Source organism: Danio rerio, chromosome 7, assembly GCF_049306965.1.
Source record: "Danio rerio strain Tuebingen ecotype United States chromosome 7, GRCz12tu, whole genome shotgun sequence".
Lineage (NCBI taxonomy): Eukaryota > Metazoa > Chordata > Actinopteri > Cypriniformes > Danionidae > Danio > Danio rerio.
Genome location: NC_133182.1, coordinates 21719124 through 21740312, shown reverse-complemented (window position 1 = coordinate 21740312; position 21189 = coordinate 21719124). Strand labels below are relative to the sequence as shown.

At 36.9% G+C, this 21189-nt stretch overlaps 2 protein-coding genes across 14 annotated transcripts in view; both read right to left on the bottom strand.

Moving 5' to 3' along the window:
• Window positions 1-21189, bottom strand: part of efnb3b (ephrin-B3b) — an 888832-nt gene that overhangs the window by 87589 nt on the left and 780054 nt on the right. The gene's annotated exons all lie outside the window — the stretch shown is intronic.
• kdm6ba (lysine (K)-specific demethylase 6B, a) overlaps window positions 1-21189 on the bottom strand; it is a 149712-nt gene that overhangs the window by 22807 nt on the left and 105716 nt on the right. For 5 of the 13 annotated variants that reach the window (XM_009303125.5, XM_073908352.1, XM_073908350.1 and 2 more), the window contains one exon: window positions 2767-2828. The exons of 4 other annotated variants lie outside the window; for them this stretch is intronic. The gene's annotated coding sequence lies outside the window, so the exon portion shown is untranslated. Of the gene's footprint in view, window positions 1-2766; window positions 2829-2962; window positions 3320-21189 lie in introns of those variants that run through there. 4 more of the 13 variants (XM_073908349.1, XM_073908353.1, XM_005172239.6 and 1 more) reach the window with 2 other exon arrangements.

Genomic DNA, 21189 nt, shown 5'->3' with positions numbered 1-21189 from the left:
TAGCACCTTTCACAGTTATTATTACAAAGCAACTTTACAAAAGGTGCATCCAATGTGCGCAAGCAACTTTGCATAACAGGTGTGATCTATTCTTTCGAACTGTTCATTTTAATCAGAGATGGACAAAGTTGGCCTTGGTAACCTTTGATTTGCCCCACCATTCCATCTGAGAAGAGAGAATGAATGATGGGGATGATTTAGAGATGGTTTGGTCACTTCAAATTTTAATTAACCTTTTATTTGTTTGTTTTATTTTTAAGCTACAAAAAGCTAACTGAAATTAACTGTTTCAGTTTAAATTGTTCAAATGAATCATATTTAGTTTAAAATGAACACACTTTTAACCAACGGATAGAGGACAACACAGAGACTGAGTGAATCAAATTCGGCTTGACTAGTGTATACAGCACTGAACTACACGGTTATAAATGTGATTGTTTTTATTGCAATAGGTTATAATTAAAGTTACAATATTTAATACGATTCAAAAGTAATGTTTTCAATTGGTTTATTATGTTATGAAATTAATCTGAAAATTACGCATGACAACTTTAATGTAAAATTATTTGCTATATTTATTTTCAAACCACGGCTCTCATTAGCTAGGTTTCCATCCATCTATTTGTCACCATATCCAAAATGTGCATAAAAAAACGATTGATAAAAATGCCAAGATGTGCATCAATTCTGTAAATGCCCATAAAAAAACATACGCATAACCGAGAAGGAAAAACGTTTTATTCAATAAGAAAAGATGTGTGATGTGATGGAAACACTTTTACCGAACAAACTCCAGTATGGACATAAAAAAAAAAAAAAAAAAAAGGTCATGTGATTTTGTTATAAGAGATCTTTAGTCATTCGAAAATGCCTTAACCATTTCAGCACAGTGTTATTATATTATTAATTACTTCCAGAATCAAGAGTGTATGTGCTCCGCATCTCAAAACTTTAACCGTCACCGCGCGTTCACTGTGTATTAGCATTTCCTTCTGAGGCACAACTCATTTATTAAATGAAGAAAAGATTGACACAGCTTTTCCTATTGCAGCAAATTCTATTTTTAGCATTAATATTTGGCGCCAGTTAATCAGGAAGTAATGATTTTGTCCCTTCGTAAGAAAAAAAGTTTGAGCACCTCTTATGTAAATAAACCAAAAACAAAACTAACCCCAGCAATTCTTTCATATAATGATGTAATTGTGTTGACAGCTCATATGAACTCTCTTACTCACATTTTAAAAACCTAGCCATAGAACTCACAGGACTGGTGTTATTCATTTTAGTCTTCTCTATAGCTTTAATACAGGCTGGCGGCGTCACAATAAAAGGCCAGTGACGTTGCCATCAAGCGGCTGATTCAAAACACCCGCTGGTCTGAGTTTCAGCAGCTGCTGTGCTCTCCACATTTACGATCAAAACTTCAAAGCCAAACAAATGAAGCCTTTCTGTTTTCATGTCAGTCGTGCTAATTGATTGGAAGTGGGTCTTCAAAGGGATCTTCCAGTGTCTTATACACCCCCATATTTACTTCCACTGGTGTTTATGACCGTCCATAAAATGCAGAGTAAGCCAACTAACCCCTCAGACACGCTTGCGCAACAAACACCCAACTGCTCCATTTTAAAATATTATTTAATTTCCAGCGTCAACACAAATATAGCATTTCAGAGAAATTTCCCCTACACATTCCCTCAACCCAGACACCGGAATATGTTCAAACGCACATGCAAAGGCAGAGTGAAAACACCCCACCCCCAGGCAGGGCTGCAGGCTTGTTGTAGAAGAAAAAAAATGATGCAAATGATTTCCTTTCAGACAGATGCATTCAGTTTAGCAAGAGAAGGCTGAGGCAAGCCATTCAACTTTATGAAACTGCCCAGCTTGGCACATCCCTGCAGTGAAGCCCTGCCCTCCCCTGTCAAACAAAGAGTAATGGATCACATTACGATCACACACATGCATAAATGGGTCAATGCTGTGATGCTCTTTTCTGTATTTAACAGTTTCCCAAATAAAACTAAAACGAGTACTGTATTTTCTCTTACAGATCTCAATGACAAACCTAATTTTATAGATTGTAATAGAGAAATATAATGTCATAAGATATTTTTATATTATTAATAATTCAAAAAAAAGTCATACAGTATGGATAAGATAAAAAAAAACTTATAACTGGATTTTTATGCTATCTAGGTAATTTGAAGTAGATTTGTATGTACATGCTTAAGTAAATATATGTTAAAGGAATTACAAAAAAAAAAAAAAAAAAAAAACTTTTGATACAAGTATGTTGGATTGGAGTGTGGGGATGGGCTGGGACAGTGAACCCAACCCCCTTCAACCGGACACACGTGGGACAAAGTCTTTACAAACTACATCTAAACAATTCTGCCTCAACACATCACTCACACAGCACGGACATCTCTCAAACTACCAAGAATTAAGCCATGCTCTGATTTATACAAGGATTATCATTCACAAAAAGACAAAAGGCCATTCATTGTTTCATAGGCGTGTGTATGTGTGTGTGTGTGTGTGTGTGTGTGTGGCCAGTAAAGAGTTATAATGTGCGCTGATCTTCCGGTCACTGTTACTACAACGCTTTCATTCACTCTCACACACACACACGGTTGCTACCCTGTAAAAACGAGTGTAATTTCCTTCAGTTACGGCCAGCACTTAACTATCACGAAGTAGTCACGAGTTTTCCATGGGGATAATAACAATGATAAAACAATTAAGAGAAGAAGACAGCTGACTTACCGATAGTAGTAAAACTCGTTCAGCTTGCGTCTCCTCTAGCGCTCCCAAAAGTTAGACCGAATCTGTTGGAGAACAAACGAGGACACCGTTTAGTTTCCCGTACATCTGAGAAGTCCAATGTTGAACATTAGAGAGGTGTCAGCGGGCGAAATGATTAAATCATGAGCCATCACACATATAAAGAAGCTTGTATTACAGGCGGCGCTTTTGTCATACACGCTGCGGGAATGAAATGAAGAAGCGTCGCGTCGACAGAGAACAAAACAAGGGCTTTAACGCTTAATGTGCGGCTAAAAATCCTGTCAGTACCGGTGAATGTCTCGAGCGTAGTTTATCCGTAACTTCTCCTTGGCGTGCAGATGAACAGACCAGCCCGACCCGGCTGAATATCAACAGCAGTATTCCACACAAGCGTTTCGGTTCTTAAATCCTTCCGTTTGACTGTTAAAGTCTGCTGTGTCTGTCCGTAATGTTCACTGTTGTTGTCGGGTCAGACTTCTCCTTCTACCGCGAGCACAGAGCTGTGTCTGTGTGTTAAGGCAGGGATCGAGTTGCGCTGAGCGGCTCCGGGTTTTTTTTAAAGGGACACACTGTGCAGTCGCGCTTCCCTCAAGCGCGCTTCTTCAGCGCCGCCTTCTTTTTTCGTGACGTCACGCGCGTGCCACCGGAATTCCCTGACAGCGCAAACTGCGTTACTCCGCCTGCTGCCTTATTTAAGGCGTACTCGTGACTGTCCTACTCTCACGGCCACACGGGACAGCAGTTCCGCCTCCTGACTAATAATAAGTCTGAACACGATAATCACGCCTCTTCGCTCACACACACACAAAAAAATAAATTGACAAATATGTTGTACCCAAGACTCCCTCTCCCGACTTATTTAAGGAACGCTTACCATATATAGCCTTTTAGACAAGCCATTTAGTAGATACAAAACTAAAAGCAATAAGGATAATAATAATTAATAAACCTCAACACTTACAACTATACTAACTGTAATAGTATCATGATAATGCTTATGAGTAGATTTAAATTGTTTGTCCTCATATAAATTAAAATGCTAATGATAATGTTGTCTCAATTTTATGGGACGACATGGTGGCTCAGTGGTTCAAGTCCTGGCTGGGCCAATGGCATTTCTATGTGGAGTTTACATGTTCTCCCTGTGTTCGTGTGAGTTTTCTCCGGGTGCTCCGGTTTCCCCCACAGTCCAAAGACATGCACTATAGGTGAAGTGGATGAACTAAGATGAGGTGTGCCAGGTTGCAGCTGGAAGGGCATCTGCTGTGTAAAAACATATGCTGGATAAGTTGGCGATTCATTCCACTTTGTAGACCCCTAAGACATAAAGGGACTAAGTGGAAGAAAAATAAATGAATGAACTAACTGTAACAGTTTCGTACTGATTGTGAGCATATTTAATATGATTTAAATTTTGTCATCATGTAAATAAAAATGCTAACGATAATCTGTTGATTTTATTGTATTGTCATGCAAACAAGAAAATAATGATTATTATGATGATAATAATAACAAATATTATCATTAGTTGAGTATATAATCTGTTAAAAATGAAATGTTATGCTTTGTAAATATTGAATAATCATATTAATGATGATCATAAACTTTTTTGAGTCATGAATAGCTCATTACAGTAAGTCAACCTTTTAATAATAAGAATTATTATATATTACTATTATTATTATTATTATTAACAAATGTATTATTTTGAAAAAATTAAACAGCTAATTACAAAAAAATTAAAAGGAGTTAAAATAAAGTTGAATCTGACGTTTATATAAACTAAAAAAAACCCCGACAGACCACATTTTAGAGTTTATTTGGGGCAATAAAAATACAGCCTAGCTTTGAAGTTGATAATAATAATAGTAATAATAATAACAACAACAACAATGATGATCAGTGCTTAATTATTATTAGTTGATTTCATAACCTGTTGATTTGGATTTTCTAACAAACCACTACAACAAAACTTTAATGAATCATGCAGTACATTAGCGCATTACAGTAAGTCAACTTTTTAATAATAATAGTAATGATTATGATAATCATTATTATTATTATCTAATGGTTGTAACATGGTGGTGCAGTGATTAGGACTGTCGCCTCACAGCAGGTAGGTTGCTGCTTTGAGTCCCAGCTGGGTCAGTTGGCATTTCTGTGTGGAGTTTGCATGTTCTCCCCATGTTGGCGGTGGTTTCCTCCGGGTGCTCTGGTTTCCCCCACAGTCCACATGCAAATTGGATAAACTAAAATGGCTGTACTGTATGTGTGTGTGAGAATGAGTGTGTATGGGTGTTTTCCAGTACTGGGTTGCAGCATGGAAGGGCATCCGCTGCGTAAAACATATGCTGGATAAGTTGGTGGTTCATTCCGCTGTGGCAACCCCTGATAAAGAGACTAAGCCGAAAGAAATTGAATTGATGAATTACTATTAAATGTGTTCCTATTGTTTTCACAAATTTTAACAGCTAATTTACAAAAAAAAAGATGAATCTGATGTTCATATTAACTAAAAAACAACAGAGCAGATTTTAGAGTTCACTCAGGACACTAAAAATACAGCCTGGTTTTGAAGTTGAGAAAAACTAATTTTCACAGAGAACGGCCTGAGAGCGGTGGACACACCAAATGAGCTCTGTAAATCAAACACGAGTAAAAATAGGACAGACACAACAGATGCGCCAAGAAGTGCTGAACTAAACAGTAAAAGGAAACTTTTAGTTCAAGGAAAGACTTTTAACATGGAAACTGGAAACAATCAGATCCATGTTTTACTAACATACCTCACTGTCACAACTGTAATTCATTTACACTAATGATACTATATGCATATATCTGCCATGTCAGGATGTTTGCCAATTGTGTGAGGACAGTATGGTATGTTCATTTTACTGGCGAACAGACACGACATGTGTGTGTGTGTGTGTGTGTGAGATGAGAGCGTTATATTTAGCAAGGTTACATCAGTGGCAGTGAGACAAAACAGGCCAGCCAAAGCATGGGAGTGTGTCACGGGAAGCAGGCTTCTTGGACAGCAGCGGAAGGACACACATACACACGCACACACACACACACACACAGGACACAAGCTGCTCTGAGCATGCCTACCAAAAACAGACAAACACTCTCAATAGCAGATGTGGGAAGGCTTTCAGCTTTCTTTGGGGATACAGTGCTGTACTCTTCTTTCATCAGGAGGTACGATCACACATACAGCTCTGTATGTTTGCGATTGTGTGTGTGTGTGTGTGTGTGTGTGGTGAAGACCACGTAATAGGATACACTAGACAGGAAGCAGGAATATGACCAGTGTAATCAGGGTGTGACGCCCTGTGATCTCTCCCACACACTCACACACACCCACTCATTGTACTCGTGTGCAGTTACACTACCACACACCCATTACTAGGGTTGTAACGGTATGAATTTTTTACGGTATGATAATCGTAAAAAACAATACCACGGTTTGACGGTTTCGCGGTATACGGTATTAAATAGTAATTCTCATAGCAAAGACCCTGAAAAGAATAAGAACACGTTTTCTGACTGAACAAAGGTTTTTCTATGGGGGAACAAAAATGCATTTATTTACTGACAATGTATCTGCCCAAAAGGTCTGGGAATGAACTAAACAGAAAAAAGTGTTACAAAATAATAGAACAGTGAAGCAAATTTGACTTTTTCCAAATAATATATTTTCAGTTACTATAAACAACACCACTTACAATGAACAAATAAAAAAATAAGAAAATAATAAATAATGTGTCAAAGTCCAAATAAACATGGTGCAAATCCTCAGTAAAAAAATAGATATAAATATTTACTATACTATAAATAGTTACATAACGAAACTAGATTCAATATGGAACATCCTTAGGTTTTATGTGCCAGCATGGATATGGTTGTCTGTGGATATGGATTTGGATGTCTGCAATGCAGACAAACAGCTGCACCTTCATTTGCGTCTTTTGAAAACAGCAAGAGCAGCAGTTCGTCTTTGCTGTGTCACTGTTTTGTCATGTTTCTGTGCTGCTGTGCATGCAAAAGTACTTAGTATGAGAATTATTTTATGCAAAACTTTTTTTTTTGCGCGTTTTATTTAGCCGCGCATCGCGCATGCCTATCTCTCATTCCGTGTTGTTCAAAAAGCTCATTGTTGGTCCACAAACAAAAGCGAAACCTATGCTTATTGGTTGTGATATAGCGAGTTTGAACCAATCTGGGCATGGAGGAGGGACAATGCATCAATGTATCATGTCTGGTTTGTCCGGAGACACAGTGACGAGCGTTTCTTTGTCAAATCAGCGTTGTCAAATTTTGATGACGTAACCGCACTGATTTTGGAGCCTCTGATATGTGATACAGCACTGGAAAGCTGAGATTCTCTTCTTTATGCCAATCTTTGAATTGTATGAATGGGATCAGCGGATCAAAAGTTATTAAACATTTAGGAGCAATACTTATTTTTAGCCGCGGGTGGCTGTCTCGGTCTTTAAGGGTTAAAACCGTTGATATGCAATTATTCATGGTATGATAATCGTGCACGTTCAAATTGTGGTAGACCGTCATACCGGTATATTGTTAAAACCCTACCCATTACACTAGAGCCCAAAAGTAAACCAAACTAAACATTACACTAGATTCCCAGTGATATGCATGTGTGTGTTTTATGTGCACTTTATGACAAGACACTGCAGATGAGGAGAGTAAAAAACAACAACTGATAAATAAAATCATGCATCATTTTGAAAAACAGCCTGAAAAAAAATTTATCACATTATTTTTTGTAGACAATGATGTTGTAATCAGGCAAATTGTGCATGAAAATTGTCCTCTGCAAATAAAATCTCAGAGTACAGATATGAATAAAACTGAAGTTTGGTGTAATGGTGAAATTTATGGCTCAATGCAGGAGTAAAACAAAAACTCATTATCAAAAATATGTACTGTTACTGAAACATATACAGACAAAAACAGATAATGGTAGAATAAAAACAACACTTTAATTGCATGTTAGATTTTTCCTTCACATTAGACCAGTGGTGCCCAAAATAGAGCCCTTTGATTTGGCCCGCCATCCTATCTGAAAAGCGAGGGAGAATGTTGGTGGTTGGGGCGAATGCTTTTGACATAAATAGCCAATTTGAATTTCAGAGTAAAAGACAGGTGCAGCTTGACTAGTGTATTCAGCATTGGACTCTATTGTGTTATAAATGGAATTGTTTATATTTGTACAGTAATAAGTTAATAATAAAATGATACTTCGTTATTAAATGTGATTTAAAGCAACTTTACCTAGTTTTTTATATACATACACTGTAAAACCCAAAAAGTTAAGGTAACTCAAACTGTTTGAGGAAACTGATTGCAGCAAACCATTTAAGTTCAAAAACTAATCCTAATGAGTTCTGTGAACTTAATCCATTTGAGTAAACGAAGCAATTTGAGCACAGTATAACCCAATAAATGAAGAGAACTCAAACCAACCGAGTACTGTAAAACCAAATAAGTTAGGACAACTCAAACGGTTTGAGGAAACCAATTGCAACAAAGCATTTGAGTTAAAAAATGTTTTATCTATATGATTACTATGAACTTACTCTATTTAAGTTGAAGTAATGAGGTATTAAATTAATGCATTGAGTTCAACACTGAGTTCAAAACTCTTTTCAAATGAGTAGGGGTTGGGTTTTACTGCTGGGTTTTACAGTGTATTGCCGAATAAATGAGGAAATTCCCCTTGGCAAATTGATTGCACTGCGGTTTGGTATATATTCGGCCCACAGCCCTCAATTAAGTTTGGTTTTTGGCCCTGTATAGGAAAAGGTTCGGGCATCTCTGCATTACACAAATCAAACTAAAACTTTATGAAAAGCCCACAGGGTTTCTGCAAGTTTCAGCAAGGTAAATTTGAGACTTTAAGACATTTTTACAACCATTATGAATGATATGTTACACTCATACAGGGCTAAACCCAAAAGAGTTTTTCGAATGGCCCAGTTGGAAAATATTTTATTTGCCCAATCAAACTTTTTAAAAAATAGCTTATTAAATTTAATAATACAATAATAATAATAATAATTAAAAATATAAAAATATATATCTAATTAATTCAGAGCAACATATTTTAAATATTGAGTCAAAACAAGCAAGCTCTAGTTGTATACATACACTTTTTTTCAATGTAAAGTTCCTTAAAAAAAAAAAAAAAACCTCATAAAATAAATGTATACAGCAGTCTGTCCAGGTCAGTTTCCTCAGCAGTAAATGCATGGAGAACTTAAAAACAAATGTCATTGTAGGGAAAATAATTAAACTTTTATGGTAAATAGAGTTAAAAACGACATCCTTAAATAAAAACTTTTATTGTTTAATTAACTTTTTATAGTTTTATTAAGATTGATTGTTGGTGATTGAATACGTGTTGGCCAGATTGCTTTACATGAACAAAGGAAAATTAAGATCTTTAAAAAAAATAAAAATAAAAAAAAGATTTAAGATCTAAAACCCAAATTTCAGACTTTTTAGGGCCTAAAATTTAGATTTTGAGATTTAAGACATTAAGACCTAGCAGACACCGGCCGAGAAGCCCCAAATCTCAAAATTGAGATGTGTATAAAAAAACAAAAAAACAAAACACTTTTTTTGTCTACAGCGTCTCCTCTTATTTCCAGAGGCAGGCTTATGGTTGCTTGGCTCTGGCCTTATAATCAGAGAGGAATGGAGCTCAGTCTTCTGTTCTCACATTGCAGCTAAATATATCAGAGTTCCCACGAGCACAGTATTCACTACTAAAAACACAAAAATGAAATACGCAGAACTGTCAGAAGTGCAATGGCAGAAATGAATAGTTTGTGTGTGAGAAGAGACGATGGCCTTTAGACCAACCCTCTGCTCCCACTTTGTGGGCTCCATTGAGTCAGCAGTAGGGTGAACAAGTTGTCACAGCTGCCACAAATGGATGGATTGTTCATTCAGATGCTTCATTCAGTTAACACACACCACCTCTGCCCACAGTGCCCACATCCACCCCAAGCATACATATGAATTACAGTGAGCTCATGCTAATTGTTTTTGAAAATGAATGCCCCACACAAACAGTAGGGGGACGAGGAGGATACAGGAGGAACTCGATGATTCAGCTTTGCCAAGTCATGCATTTATTGATCTTGCCATGCAAATCACACAAACATTTAACATTCACACAAATTAAATATTGACCTATTGTATATAAATATTCAACATTGATTATTTTTGCCATTTCTACTGATTGAAACTTGTTTTTTTTTTATTTACACCACACACATCCACACCCACAAACATTTTAAAGCTCCACTCAACCATTCACTCTCTCTAGTATGAAAAGGGCCGCAATCTCTGATTAGATAAAGCGGGTATATATTTTATTGATGGCTATAAAACCAAAGTGGTTAGACTGCTTGACTTCTGACCTTAAAGTCAAAAGGGCGCACCCCTGCAGGTTGGCAGCTGTTTGTTTTAACGCTGTCCCGCAGCAACAACTGTAAAAATCCAACACCATAGCACTTAAAAATCCAGACACTGCCGTAGAAACCAATGCATGCTTAAGGTTTTAAAAAACACATCAAGCCAGTTTATAACTAGTTAAAAAAACCCTAACTGAAGCACAAGTAGACATGAGGGAAAAAGGTGATATCTTTTCTGGAATCAAACCCTGATAGCAAATCTCAGAAGTATCGTCTAGCGCTTGATTTTAAATGTCACCCTCAACCCTGAAAGACTCCACGAGCTCAAAGGTCACAGTGAGGGGGAGTTTACAGGATTTATATGAGAAAAGGCCAGTGTCTGTCTATCTCCACAACCCAATGGCAGAGGACTAATCTACTCTCTGAAGGTGAAGAGCGGATTCAGAGGATTATAAGAGGACAGAGACCAAACAAACATAAGAAAACTTGTCAATGAAGGACAGTGTGACACCAAGACTCAAAGTGTTCTTGAGACAGTCAAGAGGACCTGTGCTCATGCAGCGTGACAATAAGAGACAGGCTGAAATAGAGGAAAATTGAAAAGAGAGAAAAGTCCCTACGCCTGCTGGGAAATCCATCTCAATAGCCCATTGATGTATTTTGAGAAAAGTAGCTGGTTTCTAGTATGTCAACCAGCTGTGGCTTGGACATCTTTCACTGTGTCCTAACTAAGGTTGTCACGATACTGGAATTCAGTACCAATTCATACTGAAATTTTAGAATCGTCCATTTCCCGCTAACATTTGAGCATGCTCTTAAACAGCGCTGATTAACCATTCAGAGCCAATCACAGTCATTTCTGTTGAGCATATAAACACAATGGCAGGTCAGCGCTGTTTAAGAACGTGCTAAACAGCGCTCAAATGTTAGCGGGAAATGATTGTTTTTAAAATTTCAGAATCGATTGGTACAGAATTCCAGTATCATGACAACCCTAGTCCCAACTACACGCAACATAGTGACATATCATAAAAGAAAGCTCTCTCATGTTAAAAGGATTTTTTCCCTAACTACGTGTGATGTTGACGCTTAATTTCTGTTATAGGAATGCTTTCAATTTCCGTAATGTCGTGACAAAACAACAGCATATGCTACTGACAAAGATCACCTCAGGTACAGATTATGTGCGTTATTCAGTGTAAAATGCTTCCAATGAAGGTTTAAATACCAATTTACGTGACATTTATTACCATATTACTGACAGCAGCAGCAGATAGTTTAGCTCAGATCTTAAAAAAAAATGACAAGCAGACGGGTTTTAAATAAAAGTCAGAATGGTGATTTGGTGCTAACCAACACTGTCAGTTACACAGTAATCAATTAATAATGTAGAAGAGGTTTAATATGTATTAATTAAATTTTACGCCTTTACCATTTCATAGGGAGTGCAGTGGCTGGTATTTAAATGTTTCTGTCATGTTGAATCATGTTTGGTGGAGATAGACAAATTACTTGTCTCTGGAATCTATGGCTGCACAATATATTGTTTGAGCATTGATATCGCAATGTGTGTATCCACAATAGTCACATTGCTGGATTAGATTATTATTTTAAAGATTAAAAAATAAAGATGCTATTATTTTTAAACCATTTATACAATGATAGCAATGTTGTTTTATGGTCGATTGTTTAATTCCTTTACCTGAATACTGTTAAGACTCTCCAGAAAATTATAAAGCACTGTTATTTCACTTTTATATTTGCCCTGATGTATTTGTTTATGATTGTTTTTTATTATTATTATGACTTATGCAAACGAATTGCATAGAAAAATCTTAATCAATTAATTACCCCCCCAATATTCACATTATATATAGCAGAAAAACAAAAATTGCAATGTCAGATTTTTCCAATATCGTGCAGCTCTACTGGAAACTTGTTGCAACATGTGTTGTTAGGACAGTGTTAGGCCACATTTCTATCTTGTATTAACATGTTTTAAAAGCATGATCACAAGAGGTCAGCTGAGATGAAATGACCATTTTCAACACCGGCTCATTAGAAATACCTACTTCAGCCAACATTTCTCTGAAACTGAAACATGTACTCAACATTAACTCGGTTTAACTGCAGTTTGTAGATTAAAGTTAACACTACAAGGCTGTATGACGCCAACAACTTTTGTTCCTTTTCACACTAATGATATTTACAGGGACATATTATCAACAAATTAAGGATTTTTTTGTGCAGTTCTTTGCAGATAACACCAAATAAATACAAATAACCCAGTTGATAGTGTCTATGATGTGTAATCGAATACATTTGCCTTACCTATCTCTCTCCACATGGACAACAAGGACAGCTGACAGGAAGTGTGGAGGATAGTAAGCAAATAGAAAAAGGTGAGAATAACAAATACATTTATAATGCTAATCACACAAGAACTTTAGCACAACAAAGGTTTTTTGAACTAATGTGTTTTCAAATACTACTGAAATTGGTCAAAAGTAGGCAATCTTAAAATATTTGATACTGGTTTCTGGTTGAAGTGTGTGTATTGTGCGTTTTAACGGTTCACATGGAAACAAAGCTGTTGTGACACCAAACACCCTCGTGGAAAATGAAAGCCATCTTGTTTATGACAATGAGAATTTATTAGGATCAACTAAATGTTTTATTTTCCATAGTACATTAAGCTTCAGTGACATCAAGGACATTGACTTTCACACCTTTAAACATGGCGCCAAATCAACAGTAAGTGCCCAGCAAGCATTTTTTGTTTTAAAAGAGGTCTCATAGATGACTAATTGACGTCTAAACATGGTCGTCTTGGTTAAAACAAGGCTAAATTTGGACTGTTAGTGAAAATCTAATAGACGTCTAAGAATAGGTCAGTCTAAGAAACAAAAATGAATGACTACACATATAAAGTCTGTCTAAAATGTCTATTTAATGACTAGTCTAGTTTTGGGCTATTCTTAGATTTCTATTAGATTTTCACTGACATCCCAAGTTTAGCCTTGTTTTAGCCAAGCTGTCTACATTTAGATGCCTATTAGACGTCTAATAAACACAAAATAGTTTCCTGGGTGGTTGCTTTACATGACCCAAACTTATTTTTTCCTCTTTCCTTTTTATAAATAATGTTACACAATGTACAATAACCAATAATATGGACGCAATATGAACAAACTCATCTTTCTCTATTCATTTAATCTTGACCAGTTGGTCTGTTTATGGTCCAAGAAGCTTTACCTCATACACACTCACACAATGACCTATTAAACACACTCATCACTCATCTCACCCAGCACACATTACACTCCTGTGACTAAACACAACCAGCCTGTTCTGTACACCTCCAACTGTCAATAAGATATCAGAAATGTGCTAACTCAACAAGCAGAGGCGTCGGCTATCAATGAACCCACTGTAATACATAATACATTAACAAACACTGATATTGAGGACATCCTGTAATCAGCGTAAAGGTGAAACAGAGATAGGCATTACAAAATGTTTATTTTGTAGTGCCTTTCATGCAGGAAAAGTAGAAAATGGACTACAATGCTGAGCTAAACCTGTTCTTCAATTGTGTTAATGATAAGAGCACAAATAAGTACAGTACACCAGACGGTTTTCTATTGTGCTTCTGTTCTATGGAGCTAATAACACTATTACAGTATCTTCACACAGACTTTCAGCATTTCCATATATTAAGTCATTATATTATACATTAAGCTGTTTTTCCTCAAGGAGACTGCTTCCTCGAGGCTGCTCAACAGCAATTTCAGGTTTTCATATCCAAATGTAGGCAAAACCTGACCTACAGACACACATTAGATTTCCCCCAACATGCATTCTCAATTACCCCTGAGCAACTAGTCACTAAACATTTTTAGTAAAACAGTAACTATGTCAGAAAAGTTTTTCCACCCATTAAGGCCCCCAAGCAGGCAGAAAAAAAGCTGTGACACAGTTTAAATCAGTCTTGTGTGTTATATGGCATAGAGGTTATATCATTTTACTTACCTAACCAAACTCCTTACCACACCTGCTCCCTGCGACCGACAATCACACAGACAAAGACCTGCAAGTGTGCACCACTTTTATGGCCCTTGCAGTGTGGAAGACTTAGTGTGTTGTATGTTCAAGTGTGAGCTTGTTTTGCGTGAATCAAGGTACAGTGTTCGGCTGTTCTGATGGTTAGTCACTATGTGACTCAGACCTGCTCCTCGTGTTGAGACAGTAGACCACATACCCCGATGTGTACACACAAACATTTTATGAGGACTCTCCATAGGTGTAATGTATTTTATACTGTAAAACCCACTTGTTTAATTGCCTTACCCCTAAACCAAACCCTTTCAAAAACTTTCAAAAAACTATTAAGTATGATTTTTAAGCACTTTGAATAATGAGGACACAGGGGATGTCCTTGTAAGCCACTTAAACAGTGTACTATCTAGATCATACCCATGTCAGGATGTCAAGAAGTCAATTTTGTGTTCTGTAAACCACATTTTACTTACCCCAAGCTTTGCCATACAAACAAACCAGAAAGACATTCTACATTTGCAAAATACTTCATTTTGTAGGATTGGGTGTTTAAGCTGTTTTCCCTCATGGGGACCTAAAATGTGTACACAAGCTGAAAAATGACTAATATTACTATACTTTAGGCACACCCATAATGCAGGGAATAGCAGACAGTTTTGTTTGCAATCTGTCTGTGTGGTCTAGTACAAATTCCTCATTTTGGTGCACCTTCTCAAAACATGTCCAATAACAATTAAGGCTGATTTATACTTTTGCGTCAAGCGCATGCGTATGGTCTGGTGCTGACGCTCACCTCTCAAAAAATGTATCTACACAAGTCAACAACGCATAGCGCAAGCTGTGTGATTGGTCGGCTTGGTACCGGTGACGAGCGTGGGTGATGATGAGAGCCGCGAGCCCGATGGAGCGAGTGTTTACAAGTGATGAGTCATGTGAAGGAGCTTCAGATGTTTTGCGTTTACGTTATAATTAAAGTTGTTGCACATCCATTGGCTCCTGCCTCTAAATGAGCATGCTAAAGCTAATTGTAGCGTTTAGAAAAAAATAACTAAATACCCGCGAAGGAACTTGACACAGAGGAGCACAAAAACCTACTGCCAGCTAGCATTTTGTAAGTGTTATTGCAGAGCAACACAAACAGCATGCAGAAGTATAAATGCACGACTAAACGCGCAAGGCAGGCAGCGTGGGTCACTCCAATCATTAAACACAGAAGTATAAACCAGCCTTTACAAGGGAGGTACAATTCTCAAAAAAAAAATAAAATAAATAAAAATCAATTACTGGCTTTAAGCATCAGGTAAGAGATGTTTAGTTCTTCTGTGCCTGAGAAAGCATTAGAGGATTATAATGGTGGTGTGTTTGTGAATGTCCATCCAGCATGTCTGATTTTAAAAGCGTCGACCTGGATTTTCTCAGCTTTAAGTGATGCACAAAAATGCTTTAGACCCTTTTTACATGGTATTTTTAAAACCTTTGACCTGTGGTCAGATGGCAGATTGACATTATTATTACCAGGTATATATTTAAGATTATTCAATAATATAAGTCTACTATATAAAGGAAAAATTTGATTGCTTTAAAAAAAATAACCACATATCTTTGCAAACATGTAAGTTATCATTTATGTTTGCAGAACTCAAGTATTTAATGTATGCTCAAACAGCAGAGAAGATGTATGCAAATTCTATCCTGAATGCACCTTGGAATAAAATGTGGATGTTCATGTACAGTCTCAGAAATAATCTGTCACTGAGGTGGTACCTTTTCAAAAGGTACAAATTTGTACCGAAAAGGTCCATACTAATTCCTTAAAGGTACATATTGGTACCTAAAAAGTACAATAGTGTTCCTCTTAAAATGTTTAAGTACTAATATGTACCCTTAAGGTATTAATATGGACCTTTTAGGTACAAATTTGTACTTTGTGAAAAGGTACCACCTCAGTGACAGATCACATACCTTCATTTCTGAGAGTGTAGGGGGTTGTTTAAATCCCCAATTTACTCACTGTTGTTCCATTATGTATCCTTTTACATCTTATTTATTTCCTGCATTTGTTGTCTGTGCTTGTCGAACATTGTTATGTCTGGACTGTCGTTTCCTGAAGGAACCACATTTCATTTCCCCCCACTGCCCAGCAATGTGTTAAAACTACATTAGCCTTGACTGACTAGGTGTTATAATGGACTTAACATTATTAAAACCATACATTCAACACATTCATTTTAACATTCTCTGGGATTCAAACCCACAACGTTTCCACAGTCTGCTAGTATGCTGTTGTATCGGAAAGCTGCAAAACCTTGTGTCCTGATACCAGGTCAAATCATGAACCTGCTTACCTCTGCCAGTTCATTTGTTTTGGCTATCAGGTCACTGCCCACTAGTCTGCATGTATATCTGCGGTTGTGATTATGATCAGTCTTGTGCGTGGGTGTGCAAAACTGTGGGCGGGGTGCAGAAACCACGGCGAAGATATGGTTTAGTGAACTTTTGCCACACTTCGCATGAAAAGGTCAGATTCAGCCATGTATGGTTTGCGAAAATTACCCACACGCAAAACCTGTACCCACACACATGCCATTGTCTAAACAGCAACCAACAAAGCCAAGCATCAGCTAATGCTGAACGCAGACGCTCTGAAGAGCATCTGTGCGTGCGCATTTGAACTTTCTCATGAATATTTAAAGCGTCTTTGAACATCTGTCAGTCATGCATGAGGGTGTGGTGAATGTATTTAGGTTTCTTTCAACCGCACACACGCAGCTGACCACATAACAGTAGCTGAAGTTGAAGAAACAGACAGCAGACCACAACAAAACAGCCATCCCACTTAGCTTTTCCCTTACAAAGTTCAATAAATGACTTTCCGTCTACATCCACAGACAGCCAGGCTAGACAGAAGTGTCTTGCACGCACACACATACACACAGTGGAGCAAAAACAAGAGGCGGCAACAATAAGATCAGTCAGTCAGGTAAAAACATGCTGAGGTAATCAACAAACAGGCTCACACATGTTTCTGCACCTTCTCTATTACAAACACACAGAAATATAAGCTAAACCCTGAGGGATCAACTTCTTGTGTAAATCAGCCTCACAGATCTGAAGCGAAAGGACTTTTTGGGCCAGCATTTCTTTACTGGCTTTAGTTCCTGCAGGGCCTGGACAGTGCAGACATCCAGCACAGACAGACAGTGCAGACTGTCATTATATGCCACACCAAATTCAGCAAATATAGTCTTCAGCGTTTATTGCTGGATACTTTTCTACTGCCAAAAATATCATTAGACCGGTTTGTGGAATTGTAACCTGTAAAAGCTGTTTACCATGTTTTAAATAGGTAAAACCATACAGAGGCAGTGATTAGATCAAAATGTTTATATCTAGCTTATGTTGTAATTGAAGTTATGAAACGGGTTGAGCCGAAACCGAATCATTTCATAGTGTCAATCATTATTGCTATTGTACAGCCCCATCCCAGAAACAACTCTTCCAGCATACTTTCACCTCTTTATCTCCTGCTTTATTTCTCTTAGTCTTCTCCAACAGAATGCACTTTAATACCAGAGAAACTTTTTTATAGTTCTTAGAACTACAGTGTTCTCTCATTAATTGCAGGGGTTAAGTTCCTAAAACAGCCCAAAATAGGTAAAATCCGTGAAATAGTCAGCTTTATTTTTTACAACTAGTATAGATCATTTCAATGTGGTGATGTTATTGGCCCATGAACATTTCCTGCTTGTTTTCAAACGGTTTCATAACTGTATTGAGAGGCAATTTAATCATAACGTAACATTAAAACAACTATCAGAACATTATTCATCAATATATAGCTCCTTTTGGATTCCTGTAAGCTCATTCGTTCATTTTCTTGTCAGCTTAGTCCCTTTATTAATCCAGGGTCACCATAGCGGAATGAACTGCCAACTTATCCAGCAAGTTTTTACGCAGCAAATGCCCTTCCAGCCGCAACCCAACTCTGGGAAAGTCCTGTAAGCTTTGGAAATTAAAAACGTAAAACAGGAAATACGTTGGGACCATTGTTATTGTTAACATCTATTGATCTATAGATGTTTTTAAACCCCCTCACTACACTATTTATACACTATTTTCTCATTAAGCATTAACATCTTCACACTTTTCTCTTGTTTAAACACTCACTTCAACCTTCCTTTAACATGTCTAGAGTCGATGGTTAGCATCTTCCTCTGCCTTTGAGGTTGCAGAACATTTCGTCAACATTATAAGGGTTGTTGGGGAAAAAAACTTGCAAATATACAGTACAGCACGTGCTAGTCACACTGCTAGTGATCGAAGATTCATGTGAATTTGGCAAGCTGAACGTATTCTGTACTGTACAGGAGACACGGCACGTAGTAAATTAAATAACAATGGTCTACAGCTAATCAGGACGCAGAACACAATGCGCCACAAAAAGAAAGTACGTCAAATTGCACAAAAAAAATCTGTGAAACTGTGAGACCGCGAAAGGTGAACCACGTTATGATGAGGGATTACTGTATTGGATGCTTTTTGGAGTGTTAGACTGCAAGAACTATGAATGGGCATTCTTTTTAGGTAACCAACTAAATTAGCATGGACTTCAGAGTAAGGTTAATCACAGCACAACAATCTACCTCAGATGTTAGTGTTTGTTAATTGTTTTTGACTCAGTTTCTTTGTTTCGTTTTTTATCTGTTTTTATGGATGAGTCCCATCACCTGTGTAAGTCTGATTATTCTGTGTATTTTAGCTCCAGTTCCTCCTCAATTCCCTGTCCTGTTTGGTCCCTACCACCTGTCCTTTACTTGTACACTTCCAAACATCTGGTTAACATGGACAAGCGATGATATTGACGTTTATGAAATGTATGCTTTGAATGTTTTCTCCTTCGTCTACTTATTACATTCTCGTAAAGCATGACTTCACCTTTGTCTTCAGCACTGGGTTCACTACAAGTTGTCAAAGATAAAGTCTTGTGTACACTGGAAAATATTGCTCACGCTAATTGTCAGCAAATATCATTTAAGCAGAATAAATGTGTCAGAATTAAGCTGTTCTCCACTACAGCCCACAAACACCTGTAAGAAGTTCAATATAGACTCATTCTAAAAAAACGTAGCCGTATATATGTTTCTGAAGATCACAAATTATGTAGCCAGAGCTACGTATGGCTGCATTTCGTCAAGAGTTCAATCGTACAAAACTGTATGATTTTAAAAAGGAGGCATGGCACCCAACTCAACCCCACCCCTAACCCCAACCGTCATTGAGTGATGAGCAAATCGTACTATATTTTACGAATTTGATCATATGAATTCAGAGATTGTGTTGGTAAATCCTCTAAAGTAAACTCATGGGGGGCTTCTAACTTGGAGCTCAATGTGAACTATCTGAATTATTTTTACCATAACAAAAGGAGTGGATATTTTTACCTTGAATATGCTTTCCATGTGGGCAGATTCCAGTTATTTCATCTGTACAAAGCAGTCTATTATGCTTCTTAATGTTGCAAAGTTGTGCCCATTATCTTTATTGACATTAGTATTCATTTATTATGACTGTTTTAAACACATTGATGTGTTGGACCAATTGACTTACCATTTACTGTACCTCATTTTTCTTTGAGTTGTTTACTTACATAGTCTAAGGAAATATAAGTCTGTGACAGAATGCATTGTTACAAATATGTTTAAATTGTTCGCTAATATCTATGTAGAAGCTATGTAGCTTTTCTAAGTGCAAAAATAATCAAAAAAGGGTCTTGCATTTGACAGATAAGACAGATTTAGAGTTTATTTTGTGGTTTTAAGATATATGAAAATACAGACAAGAATTATTGCCCTCCTCAGTGTAAAGAGATCACCATAATATTAATACCCCATCTACACATCTTAATGATGACTAAACAAAAGTTGAGTACTCCAGAATAAAAGTCCTTTGACTCCAGAAAAATCACTGTAGGAGTGACATAATAGATAAACATTATTTTTTTTATTATTTTTTTTATAAACATTTCACTATTTTCCATTTTCAAAATGCATATAGTAAATATAATACAACCAACAAGAACTTAGAACATAAGGAAACTTTTGTTTTATCATTGTTGTTTAGAACAACGATAGTCACTAAGAACTAAGAAACATTTTGGCCAATCAATAACGGTTGGTAAGAGTCCATGTTATGTTCTCAATCACATATTTTACTGGTCGTTTTCTCAAACAAAATTTACATGAGACGAAAACTATGGTTGATTTCCATTCTTTAGCACCTTTAATTCCTTGTTGAAACATTAGCTAGATGGGTGGAAAAGCATAACTTCCAGGCTGCCCTCAACAATGGAGATATAATAATAATAGATAATAAATAATAGATAATAGTTAAACAATGAGATGAAAGATGACGATATAAATACAGTAATTAAATCTATATCTGGCAGAAAAAAGGTGTAAGAAATATTAAGTGCTGCACTGAATTTGTCAACATCTAGTATTTGTTGACGAAATCTTATATTTAATGTTTTTAGTGAATGACTGGATGTTTTTTTATATGTAAAATAACAATTTACACAGTTAGTTTAACACTATGTGTATGTACTTTATTTCTGAGTGTGTGGGCTTAGAGGTGTGTTGTATCCATTAGAAAGTCCATCTGTTTATACTATAATTCACATTCACACAAACATACCTAATCACTTAAACTCCCATATGATCCACACATGGCGTCTCTGAACCACCACAAGACCACACACACACACACACACACACACACACACACACACACACACACACACACACACACACACACACACACACACACACACACACACACACACACACACACACACACACACACACAAGCAAGAAACAACATACCATCGCATACATTC